This window comes from Furipterus horrens, unplaced genomic scaffold, assembly GCF_987537825.1.
Source record: "Furipterus horrens unplaced genomic scaffold, mFurHor1.1.pri manual_scaffold_2, whole genome shotgun sequence".
In the NCBI taxonomy this organism is placed as follows: domain Eukaryota; kingdom Metazoa; phylum Chordata; class Mammalia; order Chiroptera; family Furipteridae; genus Furipterus; species Furipterus horrens.
In genome coordinates, this window is record NW_028327172.1 from 186,376,758 (window position 1) to 186,398,914 (window position 22,157).

Here is a 22,157-nt window from a genome sequence, read left to right on the forward strand (position 1 = left end):
ATAATGCATTCTTGCTTGATTTACACTTCATTCTACTTTCCATCTTAAATCATAAATGTCAGTAAAAGAATGGGTTGTAGCCTTGTGACAATAGATTGTTTCATTATATTAGGCAGCACAGCATTATGGACAAGACCATGAATACTAGAATCAGATTTAATGGGTTCATATTCTGATTCCACTGCTTAATAGTTGTGTGACTTTGGGCAAGTTATTTAATTTTTCTGAACCTTAGGATTCTTATCTGTAATGTGCGGTTAGCAACAGCATCTGCCATATAGCAGCATTATCATAATTAAGTGAAGTTATATATATAAACCACTTAGAACATTATCAACACAGAGTCAGTGCCCAAGGAAGTGCTACTTGGTTTGCAATGGAAAGTAAGACTTCTAATTTAGACCCTATTGTTTGGAGAAGCACACAATGCAGAAAATAAAAATTGAAACCATGGGAGTATTTTTGTATCCAAGTGAAAAAAAAATTTAAATAATTTTTAAAAATTATCAATTGTCTCTCTTAAAGTAAGACCTTTAAAATTGGGCTTTGCCACAAATTGTTCATTAAGTAATTAATTATGGCCATTCTCTTCTCATTTCTAGAACTCAAATAGATTTCTGACCTATGAATACTTTAGTAATTTGAATGATTTGCTACCAATAAAGGGTAAATTGAGACTAAAGGCAATTTAGTATAGTAGGAGGAACATGAGCTTGGCACATAAAAAGACCTGATTGTAAAATTTTATTCCACCACTTACTGCTTTGTGACCCCAGGCCAGTATTCAACTTCTCTGAGTCTCAGTTCCTTGTCTGTAAAATGAAACTACTGTATTCCTTCACATCGTGGGTATTACGTTCTAGACCCGTCCCCCCCCCTCCGCAAAGTAGGAACCTTACATTTATTCTACACTCTTAAACCTACGTAACTTTAACAACATACGTATACAGGACCGCAAAATCCCGCGATATAGCGAAAAATCCACGATAAATAATTAAATATAATATTTTTAAAAATCCCTCGATACAGTGAGGCTGTGATAAGTGAACTGTGATATAGATGTAATAAGGCACTTGGGCTCTCCTATAGTATGAGACAAATGATTGTGCTTCAAAAACAGCTGCTATAATTAAACCAATAACTAGTTCCTATCAACCAAAGGATTTGGAAAATTAACAGTGTCTTTGATGGTGCTAGTGGTGATGTTCTTGATCTCATGGTTTTTCTAAACCTGCTAGAGCTTAACAACGATCACCAGGCTGAACCTGACCTACGAAAGCTGTCATGCAGAACTTTGGCCTGGAAGGAAGACTTAAAGTATATCACAGAGAAAACTGATATGTGTTTGAGGTATCAAATCCAGTAGACTAATAACAACAGCTAATTATGTGACTTGTACAAGTTACTTAATTGTTCTACACCTCATTCCTGATATGGGATGACTGGACTAGATAACTTTTGAGAAATAAATGCTCACGAGTTCAGGAGAAATAGAATAAGCTTTCAATATCAAAGAGCTGATTGAGCATTTGTCAAACTAGGATATAAATATTACTGGAGTTTGCCACAATTTGTTCAGAAAACTAGGATATGGGAAAGAGAGAAGTGAGAATTAGATCTTAAAACTGAAATTTGACCTATTAAACATAGTTAATCATTTAAAGGCTCAAATAAATTTTTGAAAGCACTAATTGACTATTGAAATAACTACATGGTGAAAAAACTTCTATTTTTTTTGTTGTTATTTTTACTGTCATGGTGTGAGATCTTAAAATTAAATGTTATCACACCGAGTCCAGTTACCTACATATGTACCCCCAATGCTGTATTTCCTCAGAAGAACAAAGGAAAGTTCTACCTTAGAGGAAGAAAACACAGTGTAAGCTCTGTGATGATGCTATTGAGTGCTAGAATGATATACACATCTTATAGCTGAATTGTGTTCTGAAAGTTTTTCATGGCAAAGTTTGAGCATGATACAAAATATCTTTTAGTGCATTTAAATTATGCGAATGCCAAGCCTATTGTGTCCAGGTTCTACTCTGATGCTGAATGAAGAGTTAATGTGTTCTCCAAAAAAAGGCAAATAGGGAAAAGAAGCCCCACTGGATAAACTCAAGTGTGCCAGCTGCCTGCCCTGGGTCAGCGCAGAGAAATGCTGTTAAGGAGTCCTTGTTTGCCACCATTTAAAGGTTTATCAAGTTTGATGGAGAATTATATTTAAATGCTTTGACTTGGCAGGTCCTTTTTTCCCCATAGCTCTTTAAATTACTCCTTCTCCCACTGATTGGTCCATCCACCTCATTTTCCTCTTAATATTTCACTGGCACGTCTGCTCCTGACAGTTATGAGGACTCAACGCCAGCCAGATATCAGCAGGCTTGCTCCGCCCAGCAGCAGCTTAGGACCGAGTCTGACCAGAGCCGGGACCAGAGGCTCTCCATAAATAATGGTGTGTTCTTGTCAGTGGTTTTGGCCCTCGAAGGATGGTAACATGTTTCCATAGCGGATGGGTCAGCCCTCGTCTGCCATTCTGTCTTTTGAACTTCCTGTTCAAGGGTATGGTTTTCATCAATCTTGATGCTGTAAAGAACACCTACTTTATAAGATTGGATTTTTTCTTTTTCTTTTTTTTTTTTTTTTTTTTAGGCAAAAGAAAATAACTGAATTTTTTGCATATAAAAGATTTCTTTGAAAAAGATTAAAAGGGGGTGGAGTAACCAGCCCAGATGTCCAAATAAAAAGTTATAACTGTGAAAGGAGCTTTTTCTTGTAATGCATGAAAATTAAGACTGAGGAGAACAACCTTTTTTAGGCTCCGATTTCATTAAATGCCATTAAAAAATTACACCTTTTGTTATAAAACTGCTTTCCCTTCTTTCTTTATTTTTTTTTGTAAACAGTCCTTGTATATGTATGTCATTTTGCCCACTCATGCCTACAAATCTTCTGGCAGGAAAAATAATGTCTTCTACCTTTTTTCTTTGTTTTTTATTTTTTTATTTTTTTTCAGCATCTTGATTTCATTTTCAGAGGGACAACCAAATGCAGTGTTCACATTGTGAGCAGGGTTTGGAATGAGTGTCATGCTAGCCTCATTCAGATGGTATTTACCACTGGGAGCTACCCATGGCTCAGGTAAATTATAGGGACCCGATCAACCGTATTGGACCCAGAAAATTAGCTTTATCCAAGTAGTAGAAAGTGAACAAATTTCAAAGCTTTGTGTATTTCCAGAGGGAAAAATAGCACATATTTCTGTCATGTCTGTAGTAGAAACAAAAGTGTGTCCTACTTTAAAGAAAAAGATTTTTTTTCTTTTTATTGTATCCATATGAGATGATGGATTTTAACTAAACATATTGTGGTAATCATTTCACAGTATATGTAAATCAAATCATCATGCTATATACTTTATATGTATATAGTGATAATGTCAATTATTTCTCAATAAAACTGAGCTATAGAAAAGTGAAAGTTTTGCTGTTAGTAAGATTGCTACTAAAAGTTAATAGAATGTAAAATCCTTGAGAACTAGGAATTTTGTCTCTTTTGTTCCCTGCTTTATTCCTGGCACCTAAAAAAATATGACCCATAATAGGCTCTCAACATATATTTGTTGAATAAATGAAAAAAAAAAATCAATGAATGACTTTTCATTGAGGCAAACTGGAATGACTAGGAGCACTAATAATAAATCTGTAGGCTCAATTTGACTGTATAATGCTAGAAAGATGCCAAATATATAGTGAGTAAAGGGGCTCTAAAATTATGAATTGAAAGTATCACCCTAGAGTTTTAAATGCTGCAAGAAGTTCACAGAATCATGACATGTCGATAGGGAGATGGTCCCCATAGAACTTTTTGCCTGAGAAGCAGGTGGCTCAACATTTTCATGACAAAAGTTTTGAAAAGGTTAAGGTCATCAGAGGTAGCACCACTAAGTTCCCATCTGATTCTCAATATTAAAATTGTTCTTGAATTGGCTGGTGTGGCTCGATGGACTGAGTGCTGGCCTGTGAAACCAAAGATCACTGGTTCGATTCCCAAGCAGGGCACAAGCCTGTGTTATGGACCAGGTCCCCAGTCGAGGATGTACAAGAGGCAACTGATCGATGTATCTCTCACACATCTATGTTTCTCTCCCTCTCTTTCTCCTTTCCTTCCCCTCTCTCTAAAAATAAATGAAATATTTTTTTAAAAAAATAAAAAAATGTTCTTTTGTTAGTTTGTGCTTATTTTGTCTTTGAAACTATTTGTCTTCATAATGTCCAGCACTATGTCTGTTTGGCTTACCACAGTATTCCCAGCTCCTGGCCTGGTATATATGGGTGCCTCATAAATATTGAATGAGTGCAGGAATGAATGAAAGCTTAGGAATTTAACTTACATTATTATGTTTAATGTTTATATTAGTCAGTATTCTTCAGTTGACAAGTATCAGAAACCCAACTCAGACCGACTTCATTAAGAAGGTGGCTTTATTAGGAGGAGTCTAAGTCTAATCAAAAACTATAGAAGCCAGGGCAGCCTGGAAATGTCAGGGACTAAAACCTGGGTTTGGATTGCTGGCAGGACTCTCTCTTTCTCTCCATCTCTTTTGTCTCAGCCTCTTCTTGGGAGTAGATGATGGTCTTCTACTGCACAGGAGCATTTCCTTGAGAACGTGAGTCCCCAGACTCATGTCCTAATAATTCACCCACCAGAGAAAATATTTTGTCCCATCAGGTCCATTTATAAAGTTATTGTGGGAGTACTTGGATTGGCCTGCTTGGATTATACACCACTAAGGAAAGATCTGTCACCAGAAGAAAGGGAGACCGTGGTGTTAGTGAAACATTACACATGAAACAAAGATTTTTTTTTTGCTTCTTTTATTTTAAATAACCATATGCAAGTTGCATTACTATCTTGTGCTTTATGTAATTAAGAACTTTATAATGTTTAAAAGTTTTAGTTATTTGGGAATAGAATCCCCCTTTTAGAACATAACTCTTAAGTTATATGTATTTAACTTCCTTATATGTTTTTAAGAATGATTTCTTACAGAAGTTGAGGATGCCTAGACATATATTACAGTCATTAGAACAGTGATGAAGGCATGGGTTTGAATCATTCCCCTTGGTAATAGTCTTCACTCTATTATTAACTCTGAGCAAGAGATAGACCCTGAGCCTTTTGTGTTTGTTAGTTTTTTGCTTTTGAATTAATTTTGTGGGTTTATGTTTGTTTTTTAATCTATGAACTTAAGGGATTCAAAACTATATATACTTCACAGCGTGACTGTGAGTATTAAGAAAGACAATGGTGTAAAAATTGTAAATTTTATAGTATAAACATTAAATGGTGATCATTGTATCCTATACAGATGCTCCTCAACTTATGATGGGGTTGCATCTGGATAAGCCCATTGTTAGTTTAAAATTTCGTAAGTTGAAAATACATTTAGTACTACATTATCCAGGACTGGTTGTTTACTCTTGTGTCACCTGGCTGAGCGGGAACTCTGGCTCCCTGCCACTGTTCAGCATCACAAGAGAGTATTATATCAAACCTTGCTCTCCCAGAAAAAAGTAAAAATTATAAATTCAAAGTATGATTTCTAATGAATGTGTATAGCTTTGGAGCCACATAAAGTTGCAAAACTGTAAATTGAACCATCATAAGCCAGGGACCATGTATATATATTTTTAAAGTGATATTCTTAACTTGGAATCCATGGATTACCACCCCCAAAGCATGTGCAAACTTGTATGTGTTTTTACCTATATCAGCTAATAGTAGGTTCAGCCATGACAAAACACTAAGAAACTGTGGCTTAACAAAACATAGGTTCACTTACCTCTAAACATAGGTTCACTTACCTCTACAACTATCCCAACTCCAGAGATAAGCCATCCAGGTCAGTGATGGCAGTTCCACAATCATCAGTGGCCCAGGCCTTCCCCTCTTGTTGTTTTTGCTTTACTAAGCCTCTGGTTTTCTCATCTTAGTCCAAATGACAGCTTGAGCATTCGGGCCAGCAATGTAGATAGAAGCAGGGAAGGAGCAGTAGAAGACAATGATCCCTACCTTTAAGAATACTTCCTGAAAGTGAACATGATACTTATACCTCATCAAGCAGAGCTTACTTACATGCCACAGCTAGCTAAAAGAGCAACTAAGAAATGTAGTCTTTATTTGGGGGTTCCATTACTAAGCAAGAAGGGAGAGGGCCTAATGGGAGACTCATCTACCTGCAATAATATGGATATATATTTCAACAGGGAGAAAATATACAGCTTTCAGTAGAATCTTAAAGAGACTTATTGTAATTTATAATCATTAAAAAAACCAAACAACAACACTGTTCAAAGTGGAATCATCAGTTTAATTATGTATGTAAATCTATAGAGTAAGGGTATCTTTCTAGATCATCTTCTATATGTGCTATGAGCAGGACAGTGGGAAATAATCAGGCAATTCATAGATGTAGAGTTGGTGCTGTTGTACACATTTAATAATGATGGCTTATTATTTTAATTTACTGCCATAAATCGATCACTTTCCATATTTTAAGTTAGGGGCTTCTTTTTCATGCCCCCTGCCTATGATGTATTACTTAAAATATTCTTAAGCAGTTTAAAATTTTATCTATCTCATTTTCTTCTTTCAACATTTTGGATACTAATCAAGATTCTTTTTGAGCATTAATTTACTTTTGCTTTACATAATTAGTTTAATTTCAAATTTATAAAGCCTAGTGAATATCTTTCTTAGCTTAATTGAATTTTTGCTTTTAATGCATTTGCTTTGTACAAATCATCTGATCTTTTTGTTTTTACTCCATTTTAAGTAAGACATGTTGAGCAACACATAAAATGTCAAAAATTTCTATTTAATTCCTTTCAAACATAAACAACTTATAAATCTAACTCTAATAAAGTAAACAGTTTTTAGACATTTTAATGGTTTTATTTTGTTTTTATTGTGCATAGTCCTTGCGTATGCAGAAATTTGTAGCTATAAATGGTTAGGTTATTTATTTTAATTAATGTCCACCAAGAAGTTTCTCTCTTTAGAAACAAGTCAGATGTCAACATTAAACACGACCCAAAAAACAGTCCTACTAATTTAATTGTCAAAGTAAAAATATGTCAAGATTTTTTAAGTATTAAAAATAGTTAATTATACAACGGTGTAAAAAAGAAATCAATCCTGATTGACACAGAAAGCTGTATATTTATATTGTTAAAGTGCAAAAGGAAGGTTACAAACCAAGTATGTCTAATATGCTATTAAAAATATTTAAGTGTCAGGGAGAAAATAATTTCTAACCATATACACCTGCTATCCAACCATTTAATGGCATCTATATTTGAATGATGAGATTAAAAATGATTTTTACTTTCTGGAGTGTTTTTTTCTATATTGTATGGATTTTTATAGTACTGTGTTGCATTATGTTTATTACCAGGGAAAAAATAACTAACTAGCAAGCTTTTCCCATTTTGGAGAAAACTTACTTATAATGAAATGGCTAAACCAAGGTAGTATTTTTTTTTCACCACAGAGTTCTATCTTTAAAAATAAAAATGTCACTTAGAAGGTAAAATTATATGCCCATGACTGACTACTGTGATTTTGAAGCATAGCATTTGGGAAATTTCACAGGAAACTTGATATATTGCTGCTTTTCTTGAAGAAGCTTCTTTGCTTTGCCTGTGTTGGGCTGATAGCTACACAGAATTGCAATGAGATATGAAAATACAGTAACTCAGTGTGAATTAGAAATTCAGTCTCCTGGATATCCTTCCCTTTAGACTCACTGACTTAATGTTAATGAGGTTGTGTGTATATTGCTTATCACAAGGTGTGAGACTAGCAGATGACTGCTGGGGAAATCAGTAAAGCTTTTGTGCACCATGAAAGCAAGAATAAGCCAGCTATTTTAACCAAAGTCCAGGCTTTCCCTTCTTTGGATTCCCTAGCGGATCCTTCAGCTGAATCTGAGCCTTAAAAATAAAGCCACTTTCTATGCCTCTCTGTGCACCCTGAGAATCCTGCCAAAGCCTTCTATGAGATATCTGTGAATTTACCCTGGGAGAACACCACACAGTGTCCTTGGCTTCCTGTTCTAAATGATCCACTCCAATAACACACTGTAACACTACTCAAGGTAGGGAGAATGAGCTGCCAAAACCTATTTATCACTTTGTTGGCCTTGAACTGTGCACATCCATTTAAAGTTAAAAAGGGTCATAGGAAGAGCTTTTCTTCTCTCCCGCCTTGCCAACACTACTATATTGTATAAAGATTAAAATAAATTGTCTAGTGTTTCACTGCCCTGGTTTTCTCACCCTATAAACTGCCATTCCCCAAAGATGTATGAAAGAATGAATTTGGGAAAATAGATATTTAAACAGTTTCACAAATAAGCATTGAATATCCAAAGCTAGGAGGCACTGGTTAAATAGATGATGGTTATTCATAAAGTGGAATATTATGCTATCATTAAAAATGAGGTTAAAAAATATTCAATAAAGTGCAGAGATGGCCATGATATTTCATTGTATAGAAAACTACCATCTGTTTAAATAATATGTAGAACATTATCCCAGTTTTGTTTTTTAAAATTAAAAATACAAAGACAGGAAAAAGTACAGAAAGATATGCTCCAATATACCTTTTGTAGTTACCTCTGAGTGAAAGGATTGTGTTTGAATTTTCTCCCCACACCCACCATTGCCCTCCTTTCTTTCTTTCTCCTTCCTTCCTGCCTTCCTTCTTTCTTACCCTTATTTATTAACTCTCCTACTTTTGAACCAAACTAAAAATGAAGTGATTTAAAATAAGTTAAGTAATGTTGATTCTTATCTAAAATAGAAAATTTGCCAGATAACATGAAACAAAGGGGACAAATTTTAGAGCAATTTTTACTTTCTGGCAGTTAAATTTGTATTTTAAAAAAGACACTTTAGAAACTGTGAGGGAGGGGGAATAATATAGGAACTGTACTTTCCACTTGCTTTTCATCTAAACCTAATTTTCTCTAAAAATAAAATCTATTAATTAAAATTGTAAAAACCTCTTTACACTTGTGTGCCTTGGCTATCTTTTATTTTCTTGCCATCACAGGTTGTGTTAGTCAGTGTGTGTTACATTAATACTTGAGTTTTAATAAGCCATAGGACAGTGCCTATGAGCAAGACGGTTCTGGCTGTGGTCTGGAGAGCAGTAAGGGCTCACTGAGTACCCTGAAGACTTCTAGGACCTGATATTGTGATTTCTGCCTCTGGGTGACTCCTTCTGGCCTCTTGAACCTCAAACTCTATCACCCCCCGCCCCTCCAAACAGACCAAAGCAAAATGTTAACCCCCTGGATTCCCATACAAGTTGGCGATGACTCCTGTGTCGTCAGTGGCTTTGCTGTGAAATCAGTTCAGAGCACACACTGGTTCTAAAAGTCTGCCACAGAGCCATGACAGCCACTCTCTGATTTAAAAATCCTGCCTCCAGAAAGCCCTTATTGAAATATGCGTGACTACTGACCATACTGACCAAAAGCAAGATGTGCGGTCCGGGATGAGTAAAGCATATCCGAGACGAGCTCAGGAGCTAGACAGCCAGGACATACAGGACTGCAGTCTCTGCCCCATCCTGTGTGTCTCGCTCCTCGTGGCCTGTGGCTGAGGCGACAGGGAGAAGGAAGAGTGATGAAGGTAGAAGGGAACCAAGTAAGACTGGCGAGGGAGCTACCGCTCTCCTGGGCTTGAGGTAGAATTCTAGTCACCATTTTCACCTAACCAGCCAGTAGTAAGTACCAACTAACTATAGTTACTTCTTTCCTTTCCGTTCATCATTCCATAAACATGCATTGGGTATCTACTCTGTGCCCAGCTCTGTGCTAGGTTCTGGAGCTATCATGGTGAGAACAAGCATCCATGACCCCTTTTCTTCATGAGGCTTACAGTCTAATGGGAGAGAACTGATCAAATAACCACACATAAAAATGTAAAGTCGAAAAAAAAAAGGAAAAGGACTCATGGACGTGGACAACAGTGTGGTGTTTGCTGGGGGGAGGGAGGTATAAGGGGACTAAATGGTAATGGAAAAAATACAGTAAAGATTAAAAAAAGGGAAAAAAAGTAAAGTTGCATCTGTGACAATAGCTATGGAGAAGTACACATATTTTTATTAAATATTATCATTATTATATTATGTATCATATTATTAGAGAGGAGTTGAATCTGGGAAGTTAGATTAGACATCTGCAAAGAAGTAACACTGCAGCTGAGATTTGAAGGATGAGTTGAATGAACTAGGAAGGAAGAGGAGAGGGTTCTCCAGACAGAAGGAAAAGCATGTGCTAAAGCTCTGTCTAATGTCGTCGTTTGGAAGGGGCTATGAGAGCACTGAGGACGGCCTTCAGTTTCTAACGCTCTGATTCGTGAACACCCCACAGGACTCTTCCAGGTGCAAGTTAGTGTTCTTCTGAACCCCTCATCTTCATTGGAGTGTGTGTTTTCCTTCAGCTATAGAATTTGTTTTTACAGCTGCACTTTCTGGAACAAAATTTGAATTTGTGTCATAAAACGATCACAAGGAAAGAGTGCACATATTGATTGTTCTGAGTTTGATTGCTAAATGGCTGCTGTCACCCAGCGGCTCTTTCATCACCTTGATAACTATAAAATAAGCACGAAAGGTCAGGCTCTCAAATTTAGGTTGTCTTAATAACATGATTCTCATACATTTTAATGTTGCTTAACATTGCAGCTTTGATTTTAGATACAAACCAAATTAGAGTGAGTTTTGCCTGCAAGTTGTTTTCTTTGTAATTTTTTTGATAAGGTAAAGAGTTTTGTCAAGCGCTGTTTTTAATGCGTGAATTCAGAGAACTTCAAAGATAATTAGTCCTGGTCAGAACATTCATCTGTGATTATTTTCATGGTGAAATGGTAGTAGTAAATCTCCTGATGTTAAGGGAATGATTTTACTTCAAAGCATAGTTCCAGAATATTCTGTCTGGTCTTGCCATAAGTTCATGTTTCTTAAGGTTTTATTCTTGTAAGAGCTGTTCAATGAATACAGTAGCAAGAAAATGGATGAAAAACAGATGGTGTCCTTGTTCAAAGGCTCAGTGGATTATTTTCTTTTTTTTTTCTTTTCATTGAATTTATTGGGGTGACACTGGTTAATAAAATTATATAGTTTTCAGGTATACAATTCTATACTACATCATCTACATATTGTATTGTGTGTTGACTGCCCCAAGGCAAGTCTATTTTCATCACCCATCATCCCCCCTTTACCTTCTTCTACCTCCCCCACCCCCCTTTTCCTCTGGTCATCACCACATGATCATTTTATTTTTTAAACCTTCACTCAACCACTTTATTCATTGTACTGTGCATTTATTAGAACTGTTGAAAAATGGCAAAACACACATGATAGTATGGTAGCGGCATGGCAACAGTGGTCATTGTGTATTTAATTTTCTTAAGTTAGAAAGAAACCAAACTCTATTTTGATAAGATATGGTAACAGAAACCAACTAGAAAGAAGGAAAATTATTATAAAAAATTTAAGACAGAAATTTTGGAATAGAATGGTAATATTTTTTAAATAATGTTGACCTGAAAGATACTATGATATACTTTGAAGTGTGATGTAATTAAAATAAAAGAAGAATAAGTGTTAATGTCTTTAATATGACTAAGTAGCCCTGACTGGTGTGGCCCAGTGGATTGAGTGCCGGCTTGCAAATCAAAGGGTCGCCAGTTCGATTCCCAGTCAAGGTACATGACTGGGTTGTGGGCCAGGTTTCCAGTTGGGGGCGCAAGAGGAAACTGCACATTGATGTTTCTCTCTCTCCCTTACCCTCTCTCTAAAAATAAATAAATAAAATCTTTAAGTATGACTACATATAGAATAAAAATCATTAGGTAAACCAGAGTATTATTGATGGATTAGTGGGATAGTTTCTCAGCAGTATTGCAGATATTTTCCATGCTTTCTCCTAATCTGACATCTGACTTACTATTTGTATTATAAATATTCTTACAGTAGAAGTATTCATTTTCCTTCCAGATTTCCCTTTCATATTTAGACCAAAGTTTGCCTCTGTTATCCTTTCCTCAGGTTACTTTCTTGGTCTATATCCTTGAATTAATTTATATTGAGTATAAGTATTCTTAACTCAGAAGAGCCATATTGAGTTTATTGTGCTAACTGGCATAAGCCATCTAAGACCATTCCTAGTTATATGCCTGTCATTTGTGTGATAATCAGTATATCAAAATGATCTTTGGTGTAAGTTCCCCTGCCATTCTCAAAGTATCTGCTGCCAGGACTAGAGTTCTCTCTGCTCCCTTTCTCTGTATTTTTCTGATCGCTTTCCTCCCTTTCTTGCCTTCTGTAACTATTGGAAAAACTAATTGGCTCTTTTCTAAAATAGGAGCATTTATCCTAGTGAAAAATTACCGTTGCCCCCCCAAATATTAATAATATTTTAAATTATGAATCATATTTTTGGAATACTTTCCATGTGCCAGACACTAAAGAAACTACTTTACATGGATTATCTCATTAAATTCTATAAAATCAGTGCCTTTCTTATGCCTATTTTTTAAATGAGAAAATTAAGCTCAATTAAGTTAAGAAACTAGTCCAAGTTCTCATAAATAATAAGTGGTGGGGTTAAAATTCAAACTTCATAAGGGCATATTTTAAGACTATGTTTTTTTCTTTTTTCTGTATAAATACGGTCACACATTATTGCATTAAGGTACCTTCTGAAAGTGAGTAGTAACCCTCAGTTATTACACCTTATTATCTCATGTCTGCTTTCACAGAGCTTCAGTGATCTAGGATTTTCTCCTGAATCATCCTCAGAGTTTCCTGAAATTGATGTAGAAAATAAATAATGTTGCTTGTCGTTTTGAAAAGGGGGCATAAAGTGGGCTCTATTATCTTCAGGGCTTATGCTCAAGTAATAAATCTCCCCCACACCCCGCTCTGTTTACAAGTTCCACAAGTTCATTTGCATTACCAAGATATTGTTAGAAATTTCTTTAATAGCAGCTTTACCATTGCAGTCACATGTTTGACTTAAAAAAATGGATGTGTTGAGAGCTACTGCCAAAAGAATGAAGGTAAACTTGAGATGACGTTGTTTTATATAAAGAACAAACTTCTTAAGGAAGGAAGGGAAGGGAGTGTGAGACTGCAGTCTGCCTCAAAGTGTGCCACAAATCAGAAAAATCCAAGACAGACAGCTGAGGCCTTGAGCATAGCTAGAATAAAATTCTGATAAGCAGAGAATTTGCCACGGGAGCCCTTTTGCAAGAGCTGATTATGTTCATCTGGGGTGGTCCTAGAGGGTTAATTAAATCAAGTAAATCTAATTTAGTGATTGAGGAAGTTATTTGAGATGAAGAGACCTTGAATAAATTCTGGTCACCTTAATCAAATAACAGTGAATCTTATTCAAGTTATGTAACGGTCTCACTTTTCTCCTCTAATGAGATAAGCAGTATGGTCCTAGAGATTTGAGTTGGAAGCCTAACTTCCCTGTTTATCGGGTTTGTTATTCTGGGCAAGTACAGTAACTTCACCTCTCTGAGCTTCACTTTCCTTATCTGTTAAAGGGGATAATAGTATGTGCTCTTTAGGATCATTAATTTAATTTATAAAATTAAAACCAGAGCCCTCTCCTTCCTTCCCTTTTATCTCTTTTTATAAAATGGGAGTAATTTTGGTGTATTATATGATACCTTTTCTCTACGGAACTATGCCCCTCTTATTAGCTTTGGAGAATTGTTACATCAGGAGATAAATTACATACAGAATAATTGCTCTGAGTTTTGCTGTTGTTGTTGTCAGGACTTACAAAGATCGATTATACAGCGTTATATGTTTAAAGTTGAAAGTCATAAATTCAGTATTCACAAAAAAATTAAGAATGAAGTGTAGCAAAAATACTATTCCAAATACTATTTTCAGTTGTGAAAATGAAATTGCTAAATTAATCCTCACCATGTTATTAATAAGCATATGTTAAGCTCCTATACAGGACTTTGTCTTACATATTTTAAGTATGAACATGTATTTTTATAAGTTAAGCTTCCATTTTGTCATCTCAGTGTGAAGAGAAGTCAGGAAATTACTAGATGAATGATTCTTTTTCTGTAAGCCAAAATAATTTCACATTTGTGATGTGTTTTAGATCACAGTACACCTGTTAAGCTATATATGCTTCATGTACCGATACCAGGTGTTAAGGACCTAAATCCCTGGAGGGTGCTCAAAAAGCAAGTTTTCTTATGTGTAATCACATGTGATATTGCAGCTCCTCTCATTTGACCTGAAAATACTTTCTTTTTCTGTGTGTCACCACTGAGTCATAATTTTATCCTGGTATTACACTTACATTATGGTTGGATAAAAGTTGTAATGTTTGAGTAAATTTTTTAAAAACACAGATAGTAACAGCTCTTGATTACCATTTTCTGCCTGCCTTAGTTCTCCAACTGACTAGAAATAATATTTTTGCCTCTAGGTATATATGTTATGCTACTTAAGGAAAAATGCCTAGAGTGCTTTGTTTGGTTCTCTGATAACTGGGATTTGAATTTGAGCACAAATGCAGAGGAAAATTCCAAAATCAGTAGTTGTCTATGGAAAAATAAGGGTTCTGATGGGCACAATGATAACTCATGAGAGACAATAACTACTACCAATGCTAGTAATTATTAATAAATATTATTATGTTACATACCATATTTTAGAATTACAATAGTAATAACACATGTTTTTAAATCACCTAATAACATATTACTATCTCCCTGGACTAAAAGCTTGTGACACGTCAGGATATAATAACGTCGGGCCAACTGGCTCTCTCACCGGTCCAACTGTGGGTTTGGGAAAAGTGACTTACTGTTTCTCCTGTATCGACCTGTCTAGTAGTATCATATTTTCTTTGAAAGTATGAAAGAAAGACTAAGGCAATCAGATTTGCATAATGGAAATAGAGGGACACACTGCCTTAGTGAGAATTTCTTGTGACACACCTCCCCAGGGAAAAAGTTCTTTAAAACAACCATATGATCTCAGCCTCGAAGCACTTCACACAGAGTGTTATTTTCCATATGAATAAATAACACAACTCAGTAAGCAGAACTGTGCCCTCAAGGAACCCACAATGTAAATGCAGCAGAAGGCAGAACCAGGGACTCTCATCCACATTCCACCATTCTCTTAAAAGCCTATCTAATTGCTATTTCCCATTTCTTCACTTGTGCCCAAAAAGCATCTACTCTGGCAAGTAGGAGAGGAAGGTTCCTAAGACAGGAGCAGACTGGGCATATAATAGTGGTCCACTTGCATGGTTTGGAGCAGGGGCTCTGGAGACAGACAAATAGTGTCTGAATCCCAGCTCTTCCACTTTGGACAAACCATACTCTAGTATCATGAGACTCTGAGAGAGCAAGTGGAAAACTCTTAAACAGGCCAGGCACGGAGTAACAGCTCAAAAAATATTATCCTATTGATGATGCCAAAATATGTGTTCAAGTTCACATTTTCGTCTTTAAAGGATGTTCTGAACTCAAGAAAGGCCTAATGTTTTAAAATAGAGAATGTCAAAACACTACTGGGAATATACCCTAAGAATCCCAAAACACCAATTCAAAAGAATTTATCACTCCTATATTCGTAGCAGCACTATTTATAATAGCCAACAGTTAGAAACAGCTTAAATGTCCATCAGTAGATGAGCGTATTAAAAACTGTGGTATATTTACACAATGGAATACTATGCAGCAGAAAAAAGAAAGAATTCCTACCTTTTGCAACAGCATGGATGGGGCTAGAGACTATTATGCTAAGTGAAATCACCCAGTTGGTGAAAGACAAATACCATATGATCTCACTTACAAGAGGAATCTAATGAACAAAATAAACAATGAGCAAAGTAGAACCAGAGGCATAGAATCATGGAATAGACTGAGAGTTGTCAGAGGGGGAGGAAGGAGGTTGGGACTGTTTGAAAGAGGGTGAAGGGATTAGTCAAAGAAGATATATGAAGGACCCATGGACTTGGACAATGGTGTGTGGATTGACTATAGAAATGGGGGGCAGGCTGGGCAGAGGGGAGCAAAAGGGGGAAAATTGGGACAACTGTAACAGCATAAGCAATAATAAAAATAAAAAAACAGGCTTATAAAATTATAGCATATTTTAAATATTTACATTATCTAAATGACATTTTATTATATAAAAATTTACATAAAAGCACTTGGTCAATGCTTTTAATAAAAAATATAATGCAATGTACTTTTTCTATTCTCAAAATAATTACAAGATAAATTCAGAATTTATAGTTCACGCTAGGTATTATATGACCCCATAAAGCAGCAGTTGAACTTTATAGTCTTCAGGATCTTTTTTACACTCATGAATAATTGCAAAATTCCAAAGGACTTCGTTCATATGTTTATCTATTAGGAATTAAACCTGAATATAATAACCCTATTGCATGTTAACATGGTAACATATCTTTACAAAAGTTAAGCATATTTTCAAGAACAACAAAAATGCATATGTAGTGAGTGACATTGTTTTAAAGTTTTCCATATTTCTTTAATATCTCATTCAATAGATGACAGGTGGATTCTCTCATCTTCTTTTGCATCACCTGTCAGGTAGCCACTGTTTACTCATGACAGAATCAGAGGGAAAAGGACAAATAATGTATCATGCCACACATCCACATTTTGAGGCCCTTCATGGACTGGAGCCAATGGCCCTCCCCACTAGCCCCGAGATAACTTTGAAATTAAGCAGAGCACACTATCTTTTTCATAGAGGAAGTGGAACTAACTGGACCCCTATTTCCTCAGCACCCTGACCTAATTCTACAGCTTTTACTTTTTAAAAATTCCTATCTGTTCTTCATTAAGTCTACTTCCAATGAGGAAGGCATATCATCTTGGTATAAGTAATAGGGGGGAAAAGCTTTTGGCTCATTTGAAGAAATTACTTTTCTATATCTCACCGTCTCCATTTGTAAACAAATGAGAAAATTGAACCAAACATGTCCAAGAACACTTTCTGTATGAAATTCTATCCTTCTCACTTAAATTGCAAGGATTATCATTTAAAAGGAAGGAAGAATTTGTTTTACGTATCCAGTCACTATAGTTGCAGGGATTTGTTGCTGCTTAAAATTTCAGATTGCAAAATTGCAAGGAGCATTAAGTTTGTTCAGAGAACTATTGAAGTCATCTCAATCAGTCTCCTGCCACATCAGATAGTCTTGAATTGACTTATATTGCACTGAATTAGTTCCTGAACCTTGTCTACATGGGGTCTGCAAATTATGCCTTCCCAGCCAGAGTCAGGAAAAAGGAAAGAAGATTTTACCAAAAGGCATTTGCGAAACAGAGATTAGTAAATTGGGCTCTGTAGTTTTCAAGTTAGTGTTTAAGTGAAGGCAGGTTCTGAAGTCAGACACAACAAGGATCCATACCCCAGTTCTGCCCCTAGGTACTTATAGGGCCTTGGATTGTTCATATCTCTGAGCCTCAGTTTCCTCATTGCTAAAATGTCTACTGTATATGGCTGCTTTGAAGATTGAACGACACAAGATGTTGTCATGCCAGGCCCATGGTAGTTCCAAATGGTGGCTCTGTCCTTTGGTTTCTTCATCTGTAAAATGGGGCTAATGACACCTCCATTTTGCAGCTGTGGAAGGATTTAACCAGCATGAGGCCTAACATATAATGAGTTCAACTGTTAATACTAATAATAATAATCATTATTGTTACTCAGATTACATAAGCATTCTGAAACATCTACCGAATTATACCATTGTGTACCGTATAAAAATATTTTATCACAGCACTTTTTGTTTGTTTCTTTGTTTGTTTCTTTGTTTGTTGGTTTTGGAAGGCAAATTCTCCATTTATCTGTCTCCTCCATTTATCTGTGCCTGCTCAGCTGCATTTCCCTACAACAAGATGAGGCTGGTCATATATTGGCTTTTTGGTTTCTTCGAGTGAAAGAACATTTTTATTTTCCTTTGTGCCCATGCGCTTTTCTGTCTGCTACTGTCTGCTAGACACTATCTGCTCTGAACATCTCCATCCACCTCTCACCCACCTCCAGAAGTACCCCAAGTTTTTATTTTCTTTCATCAGTTCAGCAAGTGAATGCTGGACAAGCTAACCTAGGAATTCTTTTTTAAGAGAACATTTTATTGTTACTGTAGTTTTCGTGTAATGCTTTTTTTTCCTTTTTATTGAATTTATTGGAGTGACACTGGTCAACAAAATTATAGAGGTTTTACGTGCACAATTTCACAGCCCCATCATCTGTACACTGTACTGTATGTTCACCACCCCAAGTAGGAATTCTTTATTAGTGGTAAATATTTTGTCATTCTTGCTACTTGAATAATTTATTCAATAATAGTGAATGACATCTAGAGACATGTGACTTTAGACATTGTTTCTTTTTTTTTTATTTTTTTTTTTATTTGTTTATTTATTTTTAGAGAGGGGAAGGAGAAAGAGAGGGAGAGAAACATCACTGTGTGGTTGCCATTCATGCACCCCCATCTGGGGACCTGACGTGCAACCTAGTCAAGTGCCCTGACTGGGAACTGAACCAGCGACACTTGGCTCCCAGGCCGACACTCAATCCACTGAGCCACAGCAGCCAGGTAGACATTGTTTCTTAAGGAATTAATAGACGATGCAAACTCAAAGATCCAAACCAAAAGATTCAGTTAAGGGGCAGCATGTTGCTTTCCTTTTTGATAAGTTTTGAATTTGGACTCCAAATTGGGGTCACTTAAAGAGTTTTAAAACTGTTGGTGCCTGATTCCACCTCCAGAGATTCTGACGTCAAAGGCTGGGGGTGTGACCTGGGAATAACAATTTTAAAGCTTTTCAGGTGACTCCATTGTACAGCCAATCCACTGCTCTATGGACTTGGTTCTGAAATTCTGCATATATTTTACATAGCCATTTTTCCTTGGACATTATGTATATTTGAACTGAAGACACAGTCAACTACCTATGTGGTTGTCTAGCTGATTTGTGTATTGAAAATGTGTATCATTTTTATTTTACTAAATACAACATTAATTCAGATCTTTTTAAAAATAAATAAATCTCCTGCTCTGTCCCTCACATAGCTACATAGATATATACAAGTATTACTTATAAATGAAATAAGACTTATTATTTAAATAATCTATTTAATAGCATGAATACTAAAATTATCATTTCTGTCTTAGCATTGTTATTTAAAGTAGATTGTTAAAGTTAATCATACTTGTAATTAGATTTGTAATTAACTAAGTTGGTAATAAATTCAACTGCCTCTTAGGTTGTGGGTTATTGTTAAGCTGATCAGCTGCCTCTTAAATGGTCACATTTCAGCTGATACCGTCAGGTATGCTGGGAAATTAAGTACTGAGGATGATGTGGCGATATCCCTTGCCTGAATGGCTTGGACAGAGCTGAGTACTTTTCTACCCCCTAAGCTGTCTGTAAACTGGGGTCAAGTTTTCATTAGTCTCTGCATTGCCATTTAGTTGCTCAGTGTTAGTGTTAATATCCTTACTTTTGGGCTGCTAAAACAGCACAAAGTATATGTGACTTTATTTTTATGTCAAATCACATTGGAAAACAAATGAGAGGTCTGTAGTTACCCTCCCTCATAGTCATGAACGGTACATACCTTCTCCTTGCTTTAATGAGCAAGCTCTGAGTCCCTGATATTTTTGTCTTTATCAGCTGTGCCTGACTTTCCTCCTTTTCCCAGAATCTCCCTTCAAGTCCTCATTATTTCTCCTCCTTCTCCATCCTTTAACCTCCCCACTCACTACCCCTATTCTTCTTCCCCTTTTTTCACTGTGTTCCAAAATATACACGAATCTCAAACTGAAAGAGATGAAGAAAAATATACAAACGTAAATGATTACTGGCTGAAAGTGGCTCTTTACTAGAGAAGCTGAACAATTAGAAAGAAACACACAATGTATTATGGAAAATCCTATCTCTAGGAGGGAGTCATGAGAGTTCATACTACTTGTTATTGTTCAAATTGTATTTCATGTTTGATTCTGTAATTTAACTGAATAATATTTAGAAAAATATTGGCTATAAGTCCCTTTGTTGTGGGTAAAACAGAATCAGCACTTCCCTATAAAATCTCCTGTTTTTCCTTAACTTCAGGAGCTGTCATTTCTTTGAGAGCCAAAACATCCATTTCACATTAACATTTTAGAGATGTTGATAGAGCTAAACTGTGGCCAAGGCTGAATGGTCGGGATTTGCTGTAAGAATGGACATCCCCTGGGTCATCACCTGAGGTCATTAAATTGATTTACTCTAGGTCCGCTGGCTGTATTTTAATGCAGCTTAGCTGTAAAAGTACAAGGCCCCATTGTGTAATACAGGCAGTGCATTGTTATTTTTCTAGGCCTGTCAATGTAAAAAATGTGTCTGTTTGCCTTCGCCTATGACCTGAAAAAAAAAATTTTAAGTTATATTATAGAGTAGCAGGACACCCTGGAAATGTTGGTTTTGGAAGGTAACTTGAGGAATAACATATAAAAAATCTGGCAACATAATTTGGTAAAGATGCCAAGAATACACATGTTCATTTGGGGGCACTTTTATTACTCTTCCTTTTTCAGTTAAGTACCAGGACTAGGAGTGAACCACATTAAGGATCTCTGAGCGGCTGTTGGTTCTTCTGATGGTGGTCTGCTGTGGCCAAAGAGGTCGTTTTCACTGCAGCCAGTTGGGAGAGAAGCCAAGCAAATGGCCACATGCTCCAATACCCAGGACCCTAGGAAGCCACACTAAAAATACTGTGTCCAAGATTTGCCCAAAAATAAACCAGATGGCATTCAGCTTGCCAGGGTGTTTAGTATAATGTTTGTTGTGGGTTGTTTCAGGACCCACGTGTCCATTGTAAGATTCAGGGGAGTCCTGGTATTCCCTCTCTCTCTCCTTTTTTTTTTCTTTTTGGCATGTGACCATCCGTAGCCATTTCTTCAGATCTGTCATCTTGTGGGTTCCTCTAGGGTGGTTCTGTTTTATCCTAGTAGGTACTGAGATGAATACCTTATAGGAAATCACCATGCAGCTTCATATGTGGTTTTATAATGGGCCTATTTTTAGGCACTTTCCATACCTCTGGGACTCCCGTGCATTCTTTCCCAAGGGTAAGTCTCCAGCTGTGGATGTTTAAATGCTACAAGTGGACACAAGGGAGAGAGACTGTGTCACTTTTCTGCCTATCACCCTACCATGTGGGCTTCTGATCCTCATGGTCTGGAGCCCCCAAGGCCTAGGTTAGAATTTGAACCCTGCTACATCCTGTCTGAGTGACCTCCAGCAAGCTACTTACCCCCTTAGAGCATTGGTTTCCTACTACATAAAATGGAGATTAATAGCAGACCTTCAAGGGATTGCTTTGAAGGTTAAATCAGATAATGAATGCAAATTGCCTAGTAGATAGTAAGCATTCAATAAATGTTAGATACTGCAATTAGCTATTATTACTGCTATTACTCTGAATATCCTGACCTAACTCATGCCCTGCAACCCACAAACACAAAGCCCCAAATTATTGTCATTGCCACTTTTCTCTGCATAATCTGCTAAGTTTAACTTGTTAAAGTTGGGGTTTAATAAAAAACTTTGTTTTATTTTATTTTATTTTTTGCCTTGCCAGTAGCTCAGTTGGTTTGAATATCTTCCTGTACCAAAAGGTTGCATGTTCAATCCCAGTCAGGGCACATACCTAGGCTGCGGGTTCGATCCCTGGTCAGGGTGCATATGGGAGGCAACTGATAGATGTTTCTTTCTCACATCCATGTTTCCTTCTCTCTCTCTCTTTTCCCCACCCCTAAAATCAATAAGCATATTCTCAGGTGAGGATTAAAAACAAGTTACGTTGTGACTAAGCTATTTATTTTGATTCTTTAATTCATCCATATCTGGCTTCTTATACTCTGAAAGGCTTTAGTTTCTTCAACCTAAAGATAAATTAAAATGTCCTCTTTTATTTGTTACCTGTTATATGTTCTACTGTATATTTTTTTAATTCAAGCTTATCAAATATCTATCAGGCACCTTCTGTGTGATAAG

The 22,157-nt window shown here is 36.3% G+C and overlaps 1 protein-coding gene across 2 annotated transcripts in view; it reads left to right on the top strand.

Moving 5' to 3' along the window:
- SCFD2 (sec1 family domain containing 2) overlaps positions 1 to 22,157 on the top strand; it is a 313,820-nt gene that overhangs the window by 141,434 nt on the left and 150,229 nt on the right. The gene's annotated exons all lie outside the window — the stretch shown is intronic.